We start from the raw sequence: 11,919 nt of genomic DNA on the forward strand, positions 1-11,919 counted from the left end.
ATGTTCTCTCTCTCATCCTGGGAGTGGTACTTCTGCTATTGGGAAAAGAGCTGGGCAGGAGAATCACCTTTCCTTTCCCTGTCATTAGGCAGCACACCCAGAAGGTGACAGGCAAGGCTCTAATTTCTCCCAGCAGGGGGACGTCTTCAATTCAGTGAACAGAGGCATTTCGGCCTCTGTTGGCAGTCATAGGCCAAGGCAGACATCCAGCTGATTTTTGTCTGTGCCTTGTCTCTGCCCTGAAGCAAACACGGGGTCTTGCAAACAAGATTTCCTTATAGCAAGGGTGAGCCTGCCCGGTTCCCCAGATGTGTCGTTTCAGCCCAAACGTGCAGCAATACTCTCAGCCAGGGCACAGACAGGACAAGCTGGACCTCTTCTTGTTGGAGAAGGAGCTGTGGCCCTGGGGGATGAAACAGCCGAGGCACGGTGGCAGACCTCAGCACAACTGCTGTTCCAGGACACCATCCTCCAGGCACAGCGACAGCCCAGACTGGAAGTCACTCTGAGCTCAAAAGGCAATTCGAGGGCCCCACGGTGCCTGTTTACTCCTGTAAATGTCAGGGACAATTCAAGAAGGAAGAGACAATGTGTGGCCACTGCTGACTGGGAGAGCAGGTGCAGCTTGAGCTGAGATTCTCCGTCCTCTTTGCCTCAGCCTTCCCCAGCAAGGTCTCACAGGCCTCTGTGACTCGAGGCAGGACCAGGGAGAAGAAGAACCAGTGGCAAATGGAGATGAAGTCAGAGGTCACTCGAGCAAACACAACCTTTTCCCAGTCTATGGGACAGGAGGTGCGACACCCAAGGGAGCTGAGAGAGCAGGCTGGTGTCACCGTGAGACCACTCTCCATCATCTTGGAGAGGTCACAGAGGTGGAAAGAACTCCCTTCTTACTGGCAGCACCCAGATGTTCAATGCAGCTTTCAAAAATGGCCAGTGGGTGAGCAGGGCAACTATGGCTGTGCCCTAGAGTGTGTCCACTCAGATCCCACCTCTCTGTTTGTTGGACACAGGGGAGTGCAGGAGAGATGAGTGTAGGTGTAGCACAGAGTGCATTAAAGGAAGGAAGAAGACCTAAAATATTGGGGGTGTCAAGCTGAAGTGAAATAGGTTGTGTTTGTATTTCCAGGCAGCAGAAGGAGAAGGATGTGAAATAGAGAAGTCACACCTGTCTGGGAACTGGAAATCTTGGGTGAAAATGGGCATTAGCAAGGTGTTGGGAGAAATGGGATGCGTTGTGGGGAGTTCACAGGCATTGGCGAATGCTCAGCAAACCACAGCTTGGTGTTGGAAGCAAGGTAACGGGCACGGGCATGGGACAGTGTAGCTGTGGTGGGGATGGCCATGGGCCTTTTGGGGCTTTGACATCCCAACAGAACTGAGACCCTTTCTCTCTCAGCTCTGGCTTCTGTCTCTTCCAATGAGACCCACTGGAGGACACAAGGTCCTTACAGCTCCAGCGCTTCGTTGTCTCCTCACCCATCCTCCATGGAGCTGGGAGGGGTCCTATTGCTGACCTGAACCTGGCTTCACACACTGCCACACCACATTGGTGTTAAGCCTGGTTGTTTTCAGCTATGGAGCTTAGTCTTTGAGGACTGTTTGATCTTACACCCTCTGTCTGTAGTGTACATTGTGAGAGAAGAATATTTTTACCAGTTAAGATATAGGGAACTTGATCATGTGTTTGTGTCAGGGAAGAACAGTTCGTGTGGCCTTTGGTGTCTGGAAGATATAGATATACAGACATATGTAAATAACAGGAACTTGGACAAACACCCAAGTAAAGCATGAGACCAAGAGACACAAAAATACATTCAAAGGACAACTGAGCATGTGTGCTGATTGGCGTTAAAGGAAGGACAACGTGAGGAAGACTATGGACGACCACCAGAGGGAGAAGAGACGCTACTATAATTTAACTGTGTATGTTCCAAAATAATTAGCATACAGTAATGAGTTCCAGGAAAGTCCTGATTATTATAATTAGTTCTGAGAGATGTAATGAATAGGCACGAGTTAAACTGCCCTTAAGCTGCTTTGTGAGACCGCTCCGGTGGAACATTCGTGGCGGAGAGATCCCCAGTGCTGCCCAGTGCTGCAACAAAGAATGCCTGCTTCATAACACCCTGTTGTTACTGAGCGTTCATCTCGGAACCCTCACCCGGCCCTAGCTGTCCTCCCACCTCAGTGAGGAGCATTAGAAAGCAGGGGGGTTTGGAAGCTCTGGATTTTGTTTCCTTGTCAGAAAATCCTGTTCTAGCTTGAGTGACCAAAACTGGAGACTCTTCCATAGATGGGGTCTGCATGCTTGGCTGCATTAAGGTCAAAGGCCCGCCCAATGCTACACCTCCTGGGGTTGCCACTATTAAAGGGACCTTAGATTATCTGCATGATTCTCTCTTTATAGTTTTAGCGGTAATAAATAGCGTTTTAATAGATAGCTCACAGAGTCTGAGTGCCTTTGCTAGTGGAATTATAATGAACCGTTGCCTCCTGGAAAAAAAACACTCTTTCAGCACCCTTGGATGGAGCCCCTCCAGTCCCATGGCCTGAGAAGAGTGTAGTTTGCTCAAGTAACCCCTGGCTTAATCCCCATCCACCGCTGGCTGCTCTCCTCCAGAGTCCTGCCTCAAAGCTCAAAGGCCTAGGAGAACTTGCTGGTGGCAACTGAGGCAAAGAGGACACAGAGTATTTCAGATTGTCCTGGTTTGGGCTAAACCTGAATTAATTCTGTTTTAGTGCTTTAACTTTTCAGTTAAGTCTCCTCTAACTAATGGCACTTTCTGAAACAGCAGCATGTTTTTCCACACAGTGACTGCTCCCAGCAGTGGTAACCCCTGATGTTTATAGTTCATAGCAAGGAATGGGATGCAGAGAGGCCCTTGCTTATACTTGTCCTTACAGCGACCAAGGTCACTGCTAAATCTTGTACTGCGTGTTGGGGTGCCGGGAGTGAAAAGGGTCACACCTACAGGGAGGAGCGAACCGGACAGGTGACCCAAACCTGACCAACAGAGTATTCCATCCCATAGACGTCATATTCAGTATAAAGCTGAGAGATCACGAGGGTCAATCTCTCTACTTCGATGGCCGACATCTGAGGAGGACTCTGTGTGTTCTTCTGTCGTCGACCCCGACCCATGCATCCCTGAATCCAGTGCCTGAGTCCAGCTCCTGCATCCTGTCCCTGTCTGTTGCCGAGTCCAGCCTGTGACTGCCCCAGTGCCAGCCCTGCAGAGCCGGTGGTGACGTATCTTCATCAGGGTCGGGGGAGTTGGGTTCGATAGTGGTTTTGTACATATTTGTACATATTTTATATATTTCATTATTTCCTTATTCTTATTATTATCTTTTCTTTTATTGTTATTGTCTCATTAAAGCTGTTTCAGTTTTCTTTTCCAAATCATAAAGTCTCACTCCCTTGTTCTCTCTCCTTTTCCCTTTTGGGAGGTGTCCTAGGTTACAGTGTAAAATGTGCCCAAAAAAGTATTCTATTACCATCTTCAGGAGCTGTTGAGACCAGGTGGGGCGGTGCTCCCTGCCTCCCCCCTCTGGACTATCTCCTGTTCATGGGCACAACAATGCCTTATCGCCTGACCCATCGGTAACTCCCTCCTGGGCTATCTCCTGTTAATGGCCCATCAAGGAACTGCCTCACGACTCCCCATCCCATTGTGAGATGCTCCGCCCGGGGAGGGGGGGAAGGAGCCAAGCAGTCCATGCTAAATAAAAACTGAGATCTCAAACACCCTAGCAGCCTTCTTCCACTGGATTCCAGAGGAGTTTTTCTCCCCCACTGGAGTTCCAGAGGACAAGAGCTACCTACCTACCACTGGACCTTCGGAGGAAGACCAGACCCTTTTACCTGATTGCTGCTTCCACAGAACTACATCCATCACTTCAGGAGGACTGCAGCCAGCATCTTATCGGACTGCTACTGCCACCCTAACAGGGTGTCAGGTTGTATTCCTGACTCTGTCAGTGTAAACCAGTGGGTTGTGTTTTTTTCCCTGCCTTGTGTTATATATATATGTAAAGAACTGTTATTCCTATTCCCCATATCTTTGCCTGAAGGCCCGTTAATTTCAAAATTATAATAATTTGGAGGGAAGGGGGTTGCATTTTCCATTGCAAGGGAGGCTCCTGCCTTCCTCTGCAGACACCTGTCTTTCAAACCAAGACAACGATACCAAAGTATTCCAAACACTTGAGCAACATAACCCCTTGCCTAAGGACCTCACAGCTTAAAGAGTATCTGTTACACAAAGCTACACAAAACAGTAACCAGCCTCCAAATTGGAAAAGGCTCCCAAAGGTGCTAGAGATCTGAGAACTATCCCAGCTAATCACGTTAGATGTTATGATCCTGGCTGTAGTTCAGAATTACACAAACCAAAAATGCAATCCCCCTCCAACTTGTCAGGGGCTTATCCACATGGACTCTGTCTGAAAATCAGAGGGAGACACAAGTATGGGAAGTGCTTTTCACTATCACCTCCTGATGGATCCCAAGTCTTGCCTCCTAACTCCTAAGAGACTTTAATTCTAAGAGGTAGGGGGGCAGGGGCAGAGAGGGGGGGAGAAAATAACATAGAGGCATCTCATCTGAACACCTGACATGCCCATGCATCCACCAGGATTAGGAGAGGTTTCTGCCACCTGCTCCATGCTAGATGGAGAGAGAGGGGGAGATAGGGCTGAGAAGAGAATGGGTTTATCTTGAGTTTCAAAAGAAATTTTCCTCCTTCTTTCTACACAGCTTTCTCTTTGGGAGGAACAGGGTGAGCGCTGAAAGGGCTGATCTGGTGATATCCAACTGATAACGCATTTCAAAAGGAAAAACCTGACTTTCCTAGGTTAATTCAGCTTATGCCCTCAAATAAAGTCACGCAACTGAATTTCTCATTACGACAAAGCTTGGCATAAGGCATAATGTTTCCTAACAGTATCCATACGAGCAGAAGTTGCTTTCACTTGGATGCTTACACAGCTTGCACAAGTTTGCAAACATGGCTGTGAAAAGATAGTCGAAAAAACAGCGGTTATCTCCTCCCTTAGGTGTGCTCCTGGGCCCTTTCAGACCACTCTGAACTACTGGGGACCAGCCTCTTTGCCTTGCCAAGCTCTTCCAAGCCCGCGTATGGGATTGGCTCCCAGAAGCGAGGAACTGTTCTGCAGAGGAAAGAGGTGGTTGGCAGTGCACATGCTTGCCTGTCGAGTGGGCACAGCAGCGCCACAGCATTGCTGTACGTACCGCTGCTGCTACGCAACAACTGCTGAGAGAGAACAGCAAGAGCTCCCGGTTACCCGTGTGGGAACACAGGAACCATGAAACAAGGACCTGCACAGTGGCAATGAACTTACTGAGAGCAGGAAGATGCCTGTGCGCACACACCTGAAGCTTGGCAAGACAGGTCCTGAAGGTGTGTACATCAAATTCCAAATGTGTTCATTTTAATGTCTTACCCTGCCTAAAATAGCTCTGTAATCTTCCTGCAGTACCTGATATTTATTTAGTACCACATACACAATACATCACTGTTCAATGAAAAGCTTCTGGGCACTATAAACAGATAACTGTCCACCAGAATAAGGCCAATTTTAATTCCACTTAGCCAGTTCTCTTTAATTCTCCAAGCGTTCTCAAAAAGGCCTCCATCGCAAGCAGCTGTGGATCATCAGCATAATCCATAGTCCAACACATTTTGCACGGAAAAAATGTTAACCTAGAGCATGAAATGTTTAGTGCAAATGAAAGTTAATCATCTGATGATACCAGAACACCTGAATGTAGTGATATTGCTTGTTTCCCTGAGCATCATTTCTTAACAGTGCATTAAACGGGTAAGAAAAGAAACTGTTCTTTTATTTTCAGCTGTGATTCACCCAAGTTTCATCACTCCTCAGAAATATTCACGAAACTAGAAAAAGAAATTAAGCAAAACATTAAAGCAAAGTCTTCAATAAGGAGGAGAGAAGCATACATCCAGCTTCCTGTGGCTAGAGAGAGGGCAGTCAGAGCAAGGCGAGTGAACACGATCATCAGAAAAGCAAGAGCTGAGCAGTCCAGGAACCACAAAGCAGAGCAAAAAAGGAAGGCAGGGGGTCGGAGGTAGAAAGAGAGACAAGGAGACCCAGAAAAGACAACTTGAAATACAAGTGTCAACTAGTCTTCAAAAGCCTCTGTGACTTCTCAAGTGTTTGTTCAAAGGAAGGTGTCTTCATGATATGTCTTGCAGCAATCAACCTCTCCAGCAAACACCTCCTGAAGGCTGCCGCGGCAGCTCTGCTCAGCCAAGCACAATGCTGCAGTCCAGTATCACCTTCACGTATCATAATTTTGATCTGAGTGTGCTGTACCTGCTGTTGTTACAGGCAGCTGGTGACATGCTTGTAAGTGAGAAGAGGTGAGAAAATATCTTCTGTTTGCATATATTCTTCTTAACTGTTACTCATCTCACCTCTTAGCCCTTATCGAAGAGCCACACAAATTTAGTGTCCGACCACCCAAGCTGCAGGAATGATTCAGCTAAGAAACAAAAGCAGAAAACAGAGGATGTTGAAAGAGTTCTTTTGTATGAAAAGGAGGAAATCCTACTGCATTTTAAATCTCATGTGTAAGCAGCGTACATGGCCTTCGCTTCGGCTCTGCTGAACGTTGCATCTCACAACAGGTCTTTGCCAAATGGAGGGGTATGGCTGTGCGTAACCGAGGTCACTGCTCTTTGCCCAGGGCCTGCCCAGGGGGATGTTTACCAGCCTTCACACCAGAACAGCTGACAATGAAGAGGCACCAATACAGAGGGAGCTCAGGGAAAAAGAAAGATAAAGAAAGGCCCTTTCGGTGTTTTTCATCTATCAAGATACTTGAACTATTTATAAGGTAGGTAGAAGATATAATCTCACAGAGAGAACGTCTCAAGACCAGAGGAGATTCCAGGACTGAGTCAACAATTGTATGGTTTCAAATAAAAGTCATTATGAACTCCGCAGTTTGGTGTCTAACTCTGAAGCTTCAAGGACTTGCAAGATATTTTTGGGGTTTCAAATAAGAGAACCATCGGGCGGTTACTTTAATTAAAGTCAAGAATTTTAAAATCAAGAATTTAAATGAACATAATTTGAAGAGCTGAATCTTTAAATCAGTCATTAGATAGCATGAACTCGTGAAAAGAGGAGCTGTTAATAGCAACACCTCTTTGAAGGCTATTTTTATAAATTCTTCTGTATGAAAAGGAATTTTATTACAAATAGCTGATAATCCACACCCCCCCAGCAATCTTATGCTAGGCCTCAGCACACTTAATGTCTCTATCAACTAATCCAACTGCTAACACCACTACTAAATGAGCCTTTTACTACAATGTAGGTACATCCCAGATGTTCTCTCGCTGGTTTTGAAATCTGAGATAACATGCAATAAAACAGAGTTATGTTTATGATCCACAAGACAATGTTGAGCAAATCAATTCCATTACTGTATTTCATTAACATACCTGCTATGGGGCGATTTAAAAGGGAAAGCACAACCAAGACAAGTAAGTAGGCATGAAATTCTAAGATTGAGAGAGGGCTGCTTTTCATTAATCTCAATATCATTTAAAAGAAAATGACTAAAGCCATTAATTGTAAACTATTTCCAGTGTCATGCCTCTGCTGGTGCATGTCAACTCTCTTCATACCAGTGCAAAACACTTCCCACCTGCATGGTAGAACAGTTTTCAAGCTTCATACTGGGAAAAGAATTACAGAGATGTAGTGCAATAATGGTGATTTTGGCCTCAAATATCAAGCAACTCATTTCTATCTCAATATTCTTTTTTTAGTTCACTGAATGGAATATATAGTGGACTCAGTAGACTTGGAGCACAGAGCATATGCAAAGACACCGTTTCTATGAGGTAATGTACATACAAATTGGAAGATGGAAGGGAATCAGGGTTGCCCACCAATTCTGTCAATGTTATTTCAAATAAATGAGAGCAAGCAAATTTCAGAGCAGTGAAGCAATTCAGAAAACACAGCAACAATGAAATCCACAATGAAGCATCTTTAAGTAAAATGAAAATGGTAATGTTTCTATTTGCTTTATTTCAAAAAAGCATAAAAAATGTTTGTTTTCATTTAGCAACTATTTCTGCTTCTTCAGCTCCAATTACTAGCTTGCAGGTACTACTTTATCCAGTGAAGTATGTCTGACCTCTAGTGACCGCAATATGCAGATTGAGTGGGATTAACGCCGTAACATGCCCCCCCCCCCCCCCCCCCCCCGTTTTGACCAATGAAATAGATTCCTGATGATTCCTGCTTGCAAGATAATGTGGGGCAGACAAAAATCATGTAAGAAGGTTGGATTCATACCATAAAGAGAAGTTGATCACTGGAGTTTATTAAAGGGGTTCTCACCAAGAACAAACCCCAGCCATTCCAATTTGGTTTTCTTTGGTATCGTGGAAGCCACATGGTTTGCTAGAGGAAAGCAAACAAACAAAAAACCCTGCATCTTACAGGACTGCATGGAATGCTGAAGACAGGCAAACCGCTCTAGGTAAGACAGAGACAGTAAATGACAACAACAACAACCACCCAAACAAAAAGCCAACCAAACAAATAACCCCAAACATACACACACAAAAAACCCATAACCACCAACCTGCAAGTGGGATTTGCTCTTTCTTAGGATCTGAAAGGAAACACAGAAATTTAAACACCAAAAAAAGGAGATTGGAGCAACTGGATTTTCAAAGGGAGTGTGTGTTCAATCTGAGGTTGAATCAACTGGGGAAAAGGAATCCCTCTCTTCACAAATTGTAACTATGTATTGCAAAAGCGAACATTTGGCACCCCGCAGTTACAGGTTAGGGCCAAGAATGTTAAAGCACTATTGGATGAGTCATTTCTTCAGGTGCCTTGCAGATGACTGAAGAAATGGGCCCCCAACGCTGAGCTGATCCTCTTAACTATCCTCCTCAGGCCATGGAATACACTTGGAAGGCTGAAAAGCCCCCCTGGGAATGGAAAGAGAATCACCTCCACCACACTGTCAGATTAGACAGCTTTCTAGCTCGCTGCATGGTACTTGGGGAAGCAGCCTTTCATATCTCCAAATTATATTCTATGTTCATCTCAGGCACACAGACATGAAAAGTTACATTGTATGATTATTCCATTAGCATGTTGCAAATTCTTGGAATCCAGTGGTTTCTGCTTTCCTTCAGAGCAAAAGATGACAAAACTCCTAAGTGCAGAGGAATGTTTAAAAATCTAAGTCACATGCATGGGGACAAAAACCCACAAAGTTGAAAAAGCCTCCTTGTCCAGCTTCATTAAAAAGAGGGACACATCAGTAAGCAACCACTGCTCTTGGATGCCTGTTTTATGTGGGTTTTTTTTCAGTGGCTGGAATTGGCCCTGTGCAAGCAGGGACTCTCACAGAGAGGCTGCCTTCTCAACAACCCCTCTCCAGTCCCATTTTGTCTCAAAATGGGAGGCACTGCATTTAAATTAAGGAAAGAAAGATACTCTAAGTATGATTACAAGTCCACAAAGACGTATCTAAAAGCAGACTTACAAGAGTACTAGAACAAAGCTGGTTTTTTAAAGGTAAAAAATAATCCTAGTTGCTCTTGCTGTTTCATCTCAAGAACACAACATTAAAACTATAGCATGGTACCAAGTTTTACACACAGATTACATAAACTTGCTATGAACATATAGATTTGCAGTGCTCTGTGATCTCTGATAATTTTCATACAAGTGTGCCTTCAGCTACATTTTCAGTCTTTTCCTTCCTCTTCAGGGACATAGGTTTGGGTCAAGAAAATTCTAGTCCTGGTTTGCAAACACTCACCTTAATCCAGAATTGCATTTTTGGGAGCTAACTCAGAAGGGGTTTTGCATGTATCAACAGGTCTTAAGTATCTAAGAGAGAAAAAGGAAAACTACAGCTGAAGAAAACTTCCGAACATAAAATGGTTTGTGTTGGCAGGACCTTAAAGATCACCTAGTTCCAACCTCCTGCCATGGGCAGGGGCACCTTCCACTAGACCAGGTTGCTCAAAACCCTGTCCAACCAGGTCTTGAGCACTGCCAGGGAGGGCACTCACAGCTTCTCTGGGCCACAACATGATAGAAGCAGAAAGGCTGATACACCTGACCCTTACTTCAAAGATAGACACTCTTATTGTGTATTAAGTTTAAAAACAGGACTAGCACTATGCTCACCATGAACACCGAAGTTGTAATGTTTGAATGCTTCCAAGAGTAATATAAAATCTTCACAGGTCAAGCCATAGTTCAGGGCCAAATCTCTATGGGATTCTTGGCTGATGAAAACAATTATGAAAAAGAAATACCATCAGCCTTGGGCACCGCCGTTTTACCCAGCACATACTTTGCACCAGGAAGTGGTCACTTTTAATGGCAACTAAGGATTCATTATTACATTTCAGAAATAAAAATGGATGTCAGAGAAACACATGGAGCAACAGCGGGACCACCTCATTGTCTAAATACCTTGATAAAGTGACCACATGCTTAGTACGAACACTGGCAAACACATGGTTATGAAACTGAAGCATCATTTACGCTGTCTCTAAATGACAGGAAGACTATTTACTCCCGAGCATCTCAGGGTGAGTGGACCCTCTGAGTACGCAGGGAAATCTGCAAGGAGTTTGTGGAAATTCTGCCTGGGCCTTAATTTCAATATAGTCTGTTGAAATTCTTTCCAGCCTAACAGGATTCATCCATCCATCCATCTACAAGACGCAAAGCAGTGGCAAAGACAGTGTTATGTTGCTGCTGATTTGGGTGGGGTCTTTTGTGAGTCTTCTTGCTTTGTAAGCTCGCAAAAGAAGAGTTCTAACAGCAGAGCTCGACATAAACCCAGGCATCATTTGCAATCTAGTCGCCCAGTAGTACAACCTGTAAAATTAGCTTCTTCACACGTTCATTGCCTCAGTAAATCCACCCTGACCTTAGGGAGGTCTGGACCTTTGTTTTGCAAATGCTTTCAAAGGACATATTAACAAACCTCACCAACTTGTGATCTGTAAAGGTATACTTCCCTGTAGCTACTTCAACTCAAACTACAAACCACGTTAACACTTCCTTCAGTTGCAAGACACATCAACCATTTATTTTGGTGCCTCTCATTCAGTACAGACCAAGAACAGCCCTCTCCTTCCCACACCAGCTCTTCACTTCCACAGCTTTCCTCAGCTTTACCTACCAGCAGGCTGAAGGAGTCATCTAGTGCCCACAGATAATTCCCGCAGCCTCACCCGCTTCTTCAGTCCAGCTGTCAGGGCAAGACACCAGAGGTTTGAGCCCTTCAAGTACACGCAGCCCTGACAAGATCCGGGCGGTGAGCTGTTGCGTTCCACGTCGCTCGCTGTATGTATTATCTCATTAGTATTGTTGTTACCGTTGTTTCTTCTCTTTTCGTGCTGTTCCATTAAAACTGTTCTTATCTCAACCAGTGGGGCTTGACCCTTTTCTCCCCATTCTCCTCCCCACCTCGCCACAGTGGGAGGGGCGAGTGAGCGGCCGCGTGGTGCCTGCTCCCAGTCGGGGCCAAACCACGACAGTCCTTTTTGGTGCCCAACATGGGGCACGAGAGGTTGAGATAACGGCAGATCTGGCCAGAGCCTGTTGAAAGGTCTGTCATACCCATCTGGTACATCAGTTAAATCACCGCTGGTTACACTGGTTCGTCTGCTCACGCGGCGGTGCTGTGTCAACTCGTACATGTACTGTGTGCTCCCTGCGCTGATGGTTGGGACCTCTGGTAAGGAGGTCAGGACTAGCATCTTGTTGCACCAGCTAATATCGACTTAGGATCTGATTGCATCACTGGCCACAAGGTTAAGCTGGTATTTGTATGTGGCATTGCTGTCATGCCCATCCCCCAGG

The sequence above is a fragment of the Leptosomus discolor genome, unplaced genomic scaffold (genome assembly GCF_034619465.1).
Source record: "Leptosomus discolor isolate bLepDis1 unplaced genomic scaffold, bLepDis1.hap2 HAP2_SCAFFOLD_33, whole genome shotgun sequence".
Classification (NCBI taxonomy): Eukaryota; Metazoa; Chordata; class Aves; order Leptosomiformes; family Leptosomidae; genus Leptosomus; species Leptosomus discolor.